General features: G+C 34.2%; 2 pseudogenes; one reads left to right on the top strand and one right to left on the bottom strand.

The window, feature by feature from the left end:
* The window catches only part of LOC142151191 (uncharacterized), a 282776-nt pseudogene extending 280612 nt beyond the window's left edge, over positions 1-2164 (top strand).
* LOC142151193 (uncharacterized) overlaps positions 1-14920 on the bottom strand; it is a 227882-nt pseudogene that overhangs the window by 5550 nt on the left and 207412 nt on the right.

The following is a 14920-nucleotide window of genomic DNA, read 5'->3' on the forward strand; positions in this document are numbered from 1 at the left end:
TATTTGCATAAATATGTTAATTCCACATTTGTTGGGATATATATGTATATATACAGGTAAAACCTAGTTTTCCAATAATCTTAGTAACCAACTTTTGTTGGATAATTACTTATAAATGAGATCCAGCAATGAAATTACCATAATAACAGTAATTATGCGCACTATTGCACTATTACAGTAGTGCACAGGCCGTGTTACTTTTGACAGTAACGTGGCCAATTGAATATGCCTCTCAGTGACAGTTTTATTCTAAGGTTTTCTTGTTTCCTTAACATAAGTAAAATCATAACATTGAACTAATCATTATATTTGATATAAACAAGCATTTCATCTGTATTCTGTAGGAGACAAGTCAACCCTTTCTCTTTTGTTTTTTAGAGTATATATAAGGTTATCCTGGCTGTGCAGCTCCTTCAAAATATAGAAGTATCTTCAACTTTACTATGTGCATCAGTTCAGTATTTTTTTTTTTTTTTATATAGATATGATAAACTTACACAAATGTACACATTTCTTTGGTAATACATTTTTTTTCTTTAATATAATTGTTTTCTGATATGTCCAAAACCCAAACACCAAACCCACCCACATACAACATGAATAGATGCTATGTATTATCTTAAAAATAATTGGTATATTCAGCAGGAGGATATCAAAATCTGTACTGCAAATTTGACTGGCAAGGCAGTCCCAGCATTATAACAATGTACACAAAAATGAAAGAAAATGTGACTAACTGGGACATAATTGTTTGTGTAAATAAACACACTTTGAGTTCCATATACAATATAACACTACAAATGTAAAATGGATTCAACCAGCTAATAAATAGGCTATTTAATAATGACATACTTTTTTCTGACAGGTGACTTAATGAGCAGGATTCTCATTAAGAACAGAAGACATATTGGAAAAGGTCCTTGTTCTCTGATCATCTGAGTGTTCACAAACCTCATCCAGCAAGTAATATAGGCTACAGAAAACCTGCCATGAGTCTTATTGGAGAGAAGACTTTTCAATGTTCTGAATGTAACAAATGTTTTAAAATGAAGTCACACCTTGTTACACATCAAAAAATTCATACAGGAGAAAAAACATTTACATGCTCTGAATGTAACAAATGTTTTACCCACAAGTCATATCTTGTTGAACATTACAGGATTCATACAGGAGATAAACCATTTATATGCACTGAATGTAGTAAGTGTTTTACCCAAAATTCACATCTTGTTAAACATTACAGGATTCATACACAAGAGAAACCATTTGAATGTTCTGAATGTAGCAAATGTTTTACCAATAAGACAGGTCTTGTTAGACATGAGATGATTCACACAGGAGAGAAACCGTTTAAATGCTCTGAATGTAGCAAATGTTTTACCCAGAAGTCAGATCATGTGAAACATCAAAGGGTTCACACAGGAGAAAAACCATATAAATGCTCTGAATGCAGCAATTGTTTTACACACAAGTCAAGTCTTGTTGAACATCAGAGGATTCACACAGGGGAGAAACCATTTAAATGCACGGCATGTTGCAAATGTTTTAAAATGAAGTCACACCTTGATATACATAAAAAAATTCATACTGGAGAAAAACAATTTATATGCTTTGAATGTAGTAAGTGTTTTACCCAAAAGTCACATCTTGTTGAACATTGCAAGATTCATACAGGAGAGAAACCATTTAAATGTTCTGAATGTAGCAAATGTTTTACCAATAAGATAGGTCTTGTTAGACATGAGATGATTCACACAGGAGAGAAACCGTTTAAATGCTCTGAATGTAGCAAGTGTTTTACCCAAAAGTCAGATCATGTGAAACATCAGAGGGTTCACACAGGAGAAAAACCATATAAATGCTCTGAATGCAGCAATTGTTTTACACAGAAGTCAAGTCTTGTTGAACATCAGAGGATTCACACAGGGGAGAAACCATTTAAATGCACGGAATGTAGCAAATGTTTTACCTTTAAGTCAAATCTTGTTGTTCATCAGAAGTTTCACACAGGAGAGAAACCATTCAAATGCTCTGAATGAAGTAAGTGCTTTACTCACAAAATAACACTTCTCACTCATAAGAGAATACACACACCCTGAGTCACCCTGAGATTTCGAATGTAGTATCTGTTTCATAATAAAGTTACCTTCTTGAATCACCATAATAGCCATACAGGGGAGAAGTATGTTTTTACTTTCCGAATGCAGCAAGTGTTTTATATAAATACAAAGTCTTTCTAAATGTCAAGGAAGACTAGAGAGGTCTAGCAGGGGGGCTTGTGGCTGCCATTTCCGAGCTCTGTAATATTCTGCTGTTATGCTCATTCAGATGTTGGGACTAGTAGAATAAATTGTTATTTAGTAAGATCATGCAAGTAAAACACTGGTTGTTGCCTATAGCAGCCAATCAGATAATCACATTTGTCAGTTTGAAGGCACCAGACTGCTAATAGCTGATATCTGGTTGCTATGGGTTACAGCAATGCCTTGCTTTTCCCACCTTGTTATTAAATAAGTCCCAAGAAGGGCACATTCTTTATCACCCTACTAATAAAGATCTCTAATAGATACTTATTTTAAGATTGCAAACCATTAAAGTTATACCTGTTCTACCATAAAGCTTACTTAGCAGTATTTGCTTTCTACAATTCTCCTGTACGATGCTTCCAACGAATATCAAAGTGCACACTTACTCTCCACTCTGGATATGGATATCTGCTATCTGCAAACTAGAAGTACACATGCTGGATAAGCGTATAAACGTCCTCAATAGTCCAATCTGCTACCACTAGTGTCGCCCCTTCAGTAATTTTTTGTGGCAGCACAGTGGCCTAGTGGTTAGCACGTCTGCCTCACAGCACTGGGGTCATGAGTTCGATTCCCGACCATGGCCTTATCTGTGTGGAGTTTGTATGTTCTCCCTGTGTTTGCGTGGGTTTCCTCCGGGTGCTCCGGTTTCCTCCCACACTCCAAAAACATACTGGTAGGTTAATTGGCTGCAATCAAAAATTGACCCTAGTCTCTGTCTGTCTCCCTCTCTGTCTGTCTTTGTGTGAGTGTGTGTATATATTAGGGAATTTAGACTGTAAGCTCCAATGGGGCAGGTGATGATGTGAATGAGTTCTCTGTACAGCGCTGCAGAATTAGTGGCGCTATATAAATAAATGATGATGATGATGATGATGATTTACAAAGCTGCATTTGAGCCCCGCTCTTTAATAATTTAATGAAACTTCTGCAACAAACAGATGTGCATGTCTTTTACTTCTAACACATGATAGTGCTTAATATACAGTGTAGAGATTATGAATATATTCTCATTCTTTTGTATGTGGGCACGAGCAACATTAAAAGCTATGCAAAAATGTTTCATGACCAATTTTTATATATTCCATTGACAAAAAACCTTACGGTTTAACATGTCTTATTAAGGTTTCTTATAGTTACACACAATCTAAAATGTATTGAAACTGTTCCACTTAAACCCCAAAAAGCAATGAAATTACGACGATTAAGACAGAAACCTTAATGGACGTGTTCCTTGCGCAGTACAGACATAGTATGCCAACACATCCTGTGGTTAGCTGCAGATTCAGCACTGTCATGGAGTGAGATTGCTGTCACTCACACAATGGTGGAGTTGCTAATTCACATATATATATGGAATATATATATATGTATATATATATATATATATATATATATATATACATAAGATCCCAGACTACTTATAGGGAATATAGGGATATATATTGTTACCCACATTTATATTGTTAAACAGTAAATAAAATAATAAGAGAAAACTATTGTACTCTTACATTAATGCTTACTCTAATAAATCACATTCTGCCATGGGAGCACAGTTTTCCATTTCTGTCCTGTAGTTTAACTCATTGTACAGGACGCTTTCCTGAAATAGGTTTCTATATCTGTGCTCCTTATATGTGGGATAGGATAAACTGAGCAGCCTAATAAAGATAGATCGAGGAGACCCCTAACTCTATGTACAGGACGTTTTTTTCTAAATTTGTTAAAATTTACCCATTTTAAAAATAGCGAATTTCATAACAATGAGCATGTGAGCTACAGAGGGATTAGCCATATTTGCCAGCTACAGGGGGCTGAGTGGTGTTTACTCCTACTGCATTTATTGTAAAACTACCAAACTGTATTCACTTTCTATGTCATCACTGCTAAACTTCCACTTCCACTTCGACCACTGCACATTATATATATATATATATATAAGATCCGAGGCTACTGATAGGAAAAATAAAGATATATATTGTTACCCACATTTATGTTGTTAAACAGTAAGTAAAAATATTATAAAGGCACTATTGTGCTCTTACATTAATGCTGACTCTAATAAGTAACATCCTGCCATGTCATATTTTCTTTATTGTATAGAATATTATTACTTTATGTTTTGTCACTGTACACCAGCAGCATAATATGAAATGAACAGATGAAAAGTGCTCATGTGATTTCAAATGCAAAGAAGACAACTATTTACTGTGGAGTAAATCCCTTTGGACATTACAGTATATAATTGTCTGTATTAATAAACAAATCATAGTATATAGAAAATTGGATGTGAGGTTTATTATGAAGCAATGCTTAAGTTCTTTGTCCACATATACCATATAATCACACTTTATTCATTTATCCAGTTAAGGTAGCTATTGATCTTTATATTCCTTTATTGGGATAATACAAATATGCCTCCTAGTATAAGTAGATACATCTGACTGTTGTTTCTATTATTCAGTTTGTCTATTATTCCAATCTTAGTGCATGGTTCTATCACAACAAATGTAGAAGTCAAATTGTCTTTGAAAAAAATTGTTCCTATAGTTATAATCTTGAGACAACCTTCTGATATTATAGTTTTTATCCCACACAGTGAAAGTTTTTTATAATTGTTTCCTTATATTATTACACAGAGATCCTCCTCTAAGTGAATATGAGAAACAGAGATCTCCGTTTACCAGTTTCAGCCTTTGATGAACAACTGGCAAAACATGTCAGGGACCACGCTAAGCTAGTGTGTCATGTAGGGCAGCACGATGGCCTAGTGGTTAGCACTTCTGCCTCACAGCACTGGGGTCATGAGTTCGATTTCCGACCATGGCCTTATCTGTGTGGAGTTTGTATGTTCTCCCTGTGTTTGCATGGGTTTCCTCCGGGTGCTCCGGTTTCCTCCCACACTCCAAAAAAAAACATACTAATAGGTTAATTGGCTGCTATCAAAATTGAACCTAGTCTCCCCCCGTCTTTTCCCCTCTCTGTCTGTCTGTCTCCCTCTCTGTGTGTGAGTGTGTGTCTATATTAGGGAATTTAGACTGTAAGCCCCAATGGGGCAGGGACTGATGTGAAAGAGTTCTCTGTACAGCGCTGCGGAATTAGTGGCGCTATATAAATAAATGATGATGATGATGATGTATGCTGTCCACTGTTTGGGTTTATGAATCCTGATCAATGTATGAACTAACCTTATGTATCACTTTGAGCAGAGAATAAAATGGACATTCATAGCTGCATTAGTATTATTTCAGCGAGACTTGAGCATAGATATTGATTCAAGTGTATCAATGCCACTTCTACACAGTATTTAGGGTACTGAGAGAAGAATATTCTCTTGTAAATAGAGATCTCTGTTTCCCATATCTGTATCAATCTTACTTCTGTTCTCTATCAGGAGGTCATGTAGAGTTTCAAGTAATTTACGCTTATAAATAAATGTAAATTGCATCAGATATGGAGGTATGCTCAGACACTTCCCCAGGTGCGTCCAGCTCTGCAAGGGTAGAAGTGCTAGTTTTATGTATTATGTTTCTTACTAGATGTCCCTAATTTGTGCCTGCATAGAACAGTAGAATATGCACCTGGTTTAGGTATCACATACATAAAACAATCTGTCTCTGTCTCGATCTTGTTGTTAATAAATAGTAGCGATGCATTTAAAATAATTTTATTTTTCAGTATACTACAGCAATAAGTAAATACAAACATACGTTGCCTCCCCTTTTAGTCTCCTTTTGCCAAAGACCAAACTGCAAATATCAACCAAGTAATGCGATTAAAACACAGCAATTTCATATAACGTGTACTTACAGGTGCTGTAGTGGAATGTATATTTTCCCTACAAAGCACACAATTTGCATCCAACTCTACATGAATCCTTCAGTGTCTAGTTCTAGACTTCCATATATTTTGGGATGTACATGCACGTCCATTTTTTGGGTGTAATTTTCAGTATCTGTTCTTAATCTGTACATATAGAAAACTACACAGTACTACTTCTTTTGATGTGTATTAGGCATTGGTATGTTATTATTCTATTTAAGCTAAGATCTGGTAAAGTGTGGTCTTTCAGATACAATCATGCTAAGAATTCTCAAGTATAATGTTCAGAAATTCCAATGTAAAATTAAATTAAAAGCACAACACGTATAGCAGGCAAATGAGCTATTGTCCACGTGGTCTGAAATGTAACACACGTCATGGAGGTGATTGTGAGAGAATAATGCAGACAGCATTTTTTTGCAGTTATCTCTGTGCCATGTAGATCACTGTCTATGTGGCTTGAAAACTCTAGGCTGCCGTCATTACTGGAGGTATACTAGTGTCATACACTTAGTATCTGCCCCCAGACATTCTGCTGTCTGTCGTTCAGGGCTATCTGGAGATAATCTATAAAAAATTGTTTTAAGATATGTGTAACTCAAAATATACAGGTGTTAAGGCAAATTTGCAGGAGTAACTTATTTTTACATTTGTCTGCATCATTGCGTCCAATTATAAATGAGGTCTATAACCTCTATCCCATCTGTACCCTTATGCTATGTACAATCTCTTATAGAGTGTATATGGCCTCTCCTTCAGCTCCTGCCATCTTTTTGCTGGAAGTGTTGAGTACTCGGCATTAGGTACTAATCCGTGACAGACCCCTATTGCTGCATCAACTTAGACTTTAACCAGAGTAGAGTAAATAGCAATTTCAGGTTTAGGATGCAGCGGTGAAGGTTGGATGTGGACTGAAAGGCTGGTGCAGCCGGCCCGATGATGGTGGTAGGTCTGTATGTAAGTTATGTGCTATATACTAGATATAATAGATATTACTATAAATGTGCTCTAAGTGTGATATTTTTAATACCACTACACTTACACAATTTTAACTATGATTTTGCTGTGTAAATATTTTAATGTTTGGAAATAGAAATAAAGATTGTCTTTTTATTAGTTCCTGGATGTGTGGAAATTTTTATCTCTATTTGCCACTGATGTGAATTTGGGGAATTCTAAGAATTTTCCAGCTAAGTGCATCAGTATTATATACACACTTCTTATCCTCTTCTACACATTTCTTCCTTCCCATTTCCTCTTTGATCCACTTCAGTTGGGTTTTCATCCTCTCCACTTCCATGAACCCATCCTCAAAAAGATCTTTAATGACCTTCTCACTGTCAAATCCAACTTTTATTACTATTTACTCATCCACCTGGATGTCTTTGCTGCTTTTGACACTATCGACCACCCTCTTCTCCTGGAAATATTACACTCCATTGTCCTACATGACACTTTCCTTCCTGTTTCAACCACACACTTCCTGTGTTTTTGCTATTTCTTCTTGGATTTCTCACTGCTTCTTTAAACTGAATATATCTAAAACTCAAATTATGTCACCTCCCTTCTAAGTCCCCTCACCTCCTTCATCTCTTTATCCATTGACACTATCACCCTTTCCTCTGTCTGCACAAGTTTGCTGTCCAAGAGTTATCCTTGAGAGGAAACAAAAACTCTCATTCACTCACTTGTCATCTCTTGTCAGGATTATTTCAATCTCATTCACACTGGTTTCCCTTCTTCCCACTCCAATCCATTATCACCTATAAAGCCCTCACCCAATCCTCTCCCTCATACATCTTCAACCTCATGTCCATACATGACCCTGTTTTCTGTACCCACTCTACTGGGTAGAGGCTTAATTTGTGATGATTTAACCCCTTTTATTTCTCCCTTTCCTCATGCCTCATGTTTCTGTGAGAGCTTATCCCTGTCTTATCCCTCAGTGCTGTTTATGCCTTTTGCTTGACAGTACTGCCTATAATGTAGGGTATATATTTATTGCTAGTATACTCTTTTTTGCTTTTTTTGTTTTGTCCAGTTTTGCCATGTAATGTTTTCATGTATACACTCTGTACAGAGATGCATACCCCTTCTGGTGACTTATAAATAAAACTAATAATAATAATAAGAAGAAAAATAAAGAGAAATGGTCTAGCATAGAGATTAACCATTACACAGATAATCGGTGATCCTCTGGATGACAGGAGAGCAGTAAAGACAGCAGGGAGAAGAGAATACTATGTATCCTTCACTCTACTTCACAAATCCTGATTGTCAGTAAGACCCCGTGTGTACATTTCAGTACAGGCAAAAAAAGACATAGCTGATTAATTTACTGTATGTTAATAATGATAACTGGAATTTTAAGGTTTCTTATTTTTGGTTGTCAGATTGTCAGTCCTACATGACCACCTATAAAGCACCCCTGGTTCCATCTGACAAAATATAGAAGAATGTACAATATGCAATAATGATGAAAAAGAGATTAGTTCTGCAATCAAAGACAGAATCTACACATGTATCCATATAAGTTTTTATTCAACATCAAGTGTTATGGAATCAGATGCCAGAAATGTAAAGTCCTTCAGTCTATATGGAGGACAGTCCTGTCTGATTTGGCTCAATATGTACTATATCACTAATTGTTAGTAATGTGTATACTTTAAATGTGCTACTGAAATACTTAAGAAGGATCTTTATTAGTAGCCTTGAAAACAATGTGCCCTCCTTGGGACTTATTTAATACCAAGAAACAGTTATCAGCTATTAGCAGCCTGGTGTTATCAAACTATCAGATGTGATGATATGATTAGTTGCTGGGCGATACAGCAACCAGTGCTGTACTTGTACCATATTACTAAATCACCCTCTCTGAGTACATAGTTCTCATAACATAAGGCGATAAGACAGCAATAATAAAGGTAAAAGTGATAGAATAAGTTACTATAGCAGAAGCCAAAAGAAGCATTTTTAGTGTAAAAGAGTGTAGTGTGCCGTGTTCCTGTTAAAATAATTCTATAACATTTGACAAATTCAGAATATAAAAATTGCCTTTATCCTGTATAGAAAATATGGTGATACAGAAAGTTAAGTTATGAAAGATATGCTTCATTCATAAACTCAGAGTGACTGTCATGTGTGAATCCTCTGGTAAGTGATAATTGTTTTATTTTGAGTAATTAGCATTAGCAGCATTTGAATGGTTTCTCTCCTGTGTGAATCCTCAGATGTTTAACAAGATGTGAACTGCTGGAAAAACACTTGCTGCATTCAGAGCATTTGAATGGTTTCTCTCCTGTGTGAATCCTCAGATGTTTAAAAAGATGTGAACTGCTGGTAAAACACTTGCTGCATTCAGAGCATGTATATGGTTTCTCTCCTGTGTGAATTCTTTGATGTTCAACAAGTTTTGACTTTTGTGCAAAACACTTGCTGCACTCCAAACATTTAAATGATTTCTCTCCTGTGTGAATTTTCTGATGTGTCACAAGATTTGACTTTTGCATAAAACACTTGCTGCATTCAGAGCATTTAAATGGTTTCTCTCCTGTGTGAACCCTCTGATGTGTAACAAGATGTGACTTCATAGTAAAACACTTGCTGCATTCAGAGCATTTAAATGGTTTCTCTGCTGTGTGAATCCTCTGATGTCCTACAAGATGTGACTTCATGGTAAAACACTTGCTGCATTCAGAGCATTTAAATGGTTTCTCTCCTGTGTGAATCCTCTGATGTCCTACAAGACTTGACATTTGAGAAAAACACTTGCTACATTCAGAGCATTTGAATGGTTTCTCTCCTGTGTGAATCCTTTGATGTTTTATAAGATTTGTCTTGAAGTTAAATATCTTGTTACATTCAGAGCATACATAGGGGTTCTCTCCAGTGAGATTCATCATGTGTTTAAGAAGTAACAACTTAGTTGATAAGGTTTCTCCTATTCAGATAATGAAAGTTAGTTATGTGAATCCTCTAGAGTTTAAGAAGAATTAATTTTTGCAGACGGTATTACTTTGTGGGGAGTTTTTTTTGATCACTCGAATGTTCAGAGAACAATGGCCTTTTCTGAGACACCTTTTGTTCTTGCTAGTAATCCTGCTCACTACTTCACCTGTAATAAAAAAAAGTATGATCATTTTAAAATCGTAATGATTACCACAATGAATCTACTTCAACAGTAGTAGTGTTTTATTGTACAAATAACCCAGTCATTGACCATTGTTTACATGTTTCTGGATGTTGCCAGATTACTGGGTCTCTATTGCCAATGAAATGTACAGTAGCACATACCAATTTTTATTAAGACAATACACTGTTGATTTTTCTGCAAATATTTGTATAATCATTTTATTCTGACATCAGAATGCTGCTCTCAAACCTTACTCACCTCCAACACTGACCATAAACGGGTAACACATGCTACCAATTGATTTTAAGTGTAGATTGGAAATTCATATTTAAGAGGTGTTGTTAGGTTTGGTGTTTGGGTTTAGATTTTAACAGAAAAGAACAAGAAAGTGAAATTTAAAAAAAAATACTAAAATCATTGAATTATAAAACAATGGGTGTGCCTGGCAATGTATTTGTGACTCTTTCTCTCAGTCTGAGTTCAGCATATCGATATATAAAAAAGAAACGAAGATAAACTGATGCATAAAATAATATTAAAAATACTTTTATAGTTTAAAGGAGCTGCACACCTAGATTCACCTTTTTATATGATAACAAAGAAAAAGAAATAAGGGTGCCCTCAGTTTCTACAGAAGACAGCTAGTAAGATTGTTATTATCAAATATAGTAATATAACATTAGGATTTCTACTTATTCGAATAAAACAAGGAAAAATTGGAATACTATTATAACTTATTAGTATTTTATCGTAATACATTAGTATTTTATCGTAATATATGTAATCTTAATTTATAAAACCTAAAATGGGGATACATAGAATGTGATCACATTTGTATAAATAACTGAACATTAACTCAATGAATTATCTTTCTGCTCTTTAATATTTGACTAAACACCAAAGTTATAGTGCTGAAAAAGGTTTAGAAAAATGTTTGTGAAGAAATCCTCTATTATCCCATAGTACTGATAGAGAATATATAGTAGATATATTATACATTTTGATACCACAGCACTGATATTGAATATATAGAGAACTATATATATATATATATATATATATATATATATATATATATATATATATATATATATATATATATATATATATATATATATATATATATATATATAATTTCTAGTTCCACAATAGCAAAGTTCTATAATTATGGTTATAATTATGTTAGATTGCAGTACTAGCTATAAAAGTATTGGTAAGACAAAAATACATCAAATATTTATAAAACACAATATCTGCAACATAATATCTGCCAACATTTTTATATGTAACATTTTATATTGTTTTCTTAAAAATAGTTACCTTGTTTTGTCTATTTCTCCGTTAATGTCTTTCCTTTCCTGCTCATTCTTACTGTTCCATCCCTCCAGCTCTCCAACCAGTAGATCAACCCTCCACTCTTTCAGCAACTAACTAACACTAAGCTAATACTGCCTATTTATAGTCATTCTTCTTCAATAGTTTCTGGGATGGACAAAAGTATTCCCGGACTGTTTATCCTGAGTTGAATTTTAAATTAGGTCTCATAAAAATCACTCTTTCATCAGAACAGCTTCAGGTTCCCATGTATACCTCTTTGACTTGTAAATGAGATGTAAACATGCCTAAGGTCACTTACTGCACAGGATAATTCTAATTAGTTCTTGGCAGGTGGTAAAATCTTCCATTGTAATTAGATCATATCAGTCTCTGACATCCTGTTATGTCAACAAATGGACCTTTTGTTTAAGATTCTCCTATTGTCGGAAAGAGAAACTGTAAAGTTGAGCTTTAAATCATTTAATTGATACCACAGTACTGATAATAGTGGATATATAGATATATATTACACATAGGATCCGAGACTACTGATAGGAAATATAAAGATATATATTGTTACCCACATTTATGTTGTTAAACAGTAAGTAAAAATATTATAAAGGCGCTATTATGCTCTTACATTAATGCTGACTCTAATAAATCACATTCTGCCATGTGAAAACTGTTTTACAATTTCTTAGTGAAAGTATAACTCATTGTACAGGACATATTTAGGAAATAGGTTTCTTTACCTGTGCTCCCTATGAGTGGGATAGGATATGGATCCGAATGGAGATGGGTAGAGGAGACCCCTAACTCATTGTACTGGACGTTTGAAGACTTTTTTAGACTCTTAAAGTTACAATGGATTGGGGGAGTGAATGTTTTTGAGAAATGTTTTATCTTTTTCTAAATTTGAAAAATTCTGCCCAATTTTAAAAATATGGTATTTCATAACATTGAGCATGTCAGCTACAGAGGGATTAGGCATATTTCCCAATTACAGGGGGGGCTGGGTGGTGTTTTTGGGCTGTGGAGGGTCACACTAGCACTATTAGCCCTGGCCCTGGAAAATTCTAATTACACCTTGGCAGGTGGGAAAATACTTCATTCAATTAGATTATAGCAGTCTCTGCAATCTTCTTATGTCAACAAATAGACTTTTTGTTTAAAATGTACCTATTGTCTAGGCAGACAAAGTGAGCAGAACTCTGATTTCAAAACAATTCACTGTTATAAATAAACTAATAAACGTTATAACTCACAAACATATGAATATATATGTATATATATATATATATATATATATATATACACAGATTCAGTAGACCGTGTTGGCTATATATACGGTGGTTTTCCATACCAACTCTTTCTCCTACTGCCTTTATTGTAGTGCTGCCAAATTCTATTCACTTTCCATGACGTCACTTCTCAATTTTAACTTCCATTTTGAGATATATATATATGTTTATGTATATATATATATATATAGAGAGAGAGAGAGAGAGAGAGAGGGGGGGAGAGGGAGAGACAGAGAGAGAAAGGAAACTCCTCAAAGCTTGCAATACATTCAAATATTGTACTTCCATAAAAATATAATACAATAAATACAAATATTCTTTAGATAAAGAACACAGAAGGAGAGTGATAATAGTATGGTAAAGACTCTAAGGTTTAAAAAACAGGTGTAATATTGCACACACAAATAAAAACTGTGAAGGTTTCTGTGCACCCACACAAGACAAAAGCTGTGATATATTTGCACAGGAGATGATGGACTCACGATCTACTCAATTTTAGAGAAACCATTTATATATTTAGATGTAGGTGGTGCTCCAGTGAACAAAACAAATAACACTCCTGTAAGGCGCTCCTGTCCAGAAAAATTCTCTTGTTTTGTAATTTAAAACCTATATTTATTATTATAACAAATTAAAAAAAAGATATATGAAAGGATATATTTTCACATTCCAGAATTCACCGATTCCATTATGGTGACATTTTAAACTATAAGTTGAGAAAGCGAAATTAGTAAGGAAAAAGTGTTCAATTAAAATTATTCTACAAACCCTAAGTTGGACTGAACTCTAATTTGCAATTAATAATGAAATAAACTAAGCATATTACCACTGAATCTGGGGATAGATGTGACTTGTATCAGAACAACATTGTTCCATAATGTGATACTATTTGTATATAACTACTAATAGAAGTGATAGTAATGTGGGAAGTATAATTGTATCAAATCCTCCCAAAAAACTGCAGCTTTGGAAAATTTTCTCTGAGTAACAAATACATTGAACTGTGGAAAGTATAATTGTATTAAATCCCCCTAAGCTGCAATTATGGAAAGTTCTGTGATAGTAACAAATACACAGATTTAGGTGGGGAAAGTATATTTATATTACATCCCCTAAAACTGCAACTTTGGAATGACTTTTCTTAGTAATAAATTCACTGATCCCTGAATAATTAATATACCGAGTACTTTATATGTATATGCGAGGGGATGAAGAGATTGTATATTAATATAACATCTTTTTGAATGATACATTCTGACTCTTTTCTCCCAATAAATGAATTATAGACCCACAAGGCCACAATGAAATAGGTGAATAAAGTAGGTTTTGATGAGCTAAATATGATTTCTAATAAAACATGTGGGAGAATGTCTGGATATATTGATATATTGATCCAAGGTGTATAATACACCTAAGGTACTAAATTGTTCCATTTGATTAATAAGATATGTGTTATGGTTGTATGGGAACAACTAATAAGTAAAATCCATTTGAAATATAGATAATCCTCTATATTCATTAACAGCAAACAAACCATGAAGTAATAATATATAACTGTATCAACCATGTACTGGAATATATAATATGTGTGATGGGCTGGGATTGAACTATTTGGAATAACAAGTCTAATAGGCTATATGTACCTCACATCTTAATGTAAGTATAGCTGACTGATTGGACTCATAGGGGTAACATAGCTATAACACAACCTAGTGAAATTTTGATCTATCAGATTTTGGATTTCGGCCCCACTTAGATTTTGGAGAATAATTTTAATTGAACACTTCTTTCTTTCCTATTTTCACTTTTTAAACTTATACTTTAATATTTCATAAGTAATGTATATGATTTCGCGCACAAGAAAAAATCTTTCCAATTAATGTATATTTTTAAGTTATGATTTAATATGTTAGTCTGATAGTATGAGGTGCTGCTTCCAGTAGTAATGTATTGTATATAATAGAAGAGAAGAAGAAGTACTACTTATATGGAAGGCACACTCATGGAGAAAATCCTGTGTTGTTGAAGGAACACTTCATTGT

This window comes from Mixophyes fleayi, chromosome 4, assembly GCF_038048845.1.
Source record: "Mixophyes fleayi isolate aMixFle1 chromosome 4, aMixFle1.hap1, whole genome shotgun sequence".
In the NCBI taxonomy this organism is placed as follows: Eukaryota; Metazoa; Chordata; class Amphibia; order Anura; family Limnodynastidae; genus Mixophyes; species Mixophyes fleayi.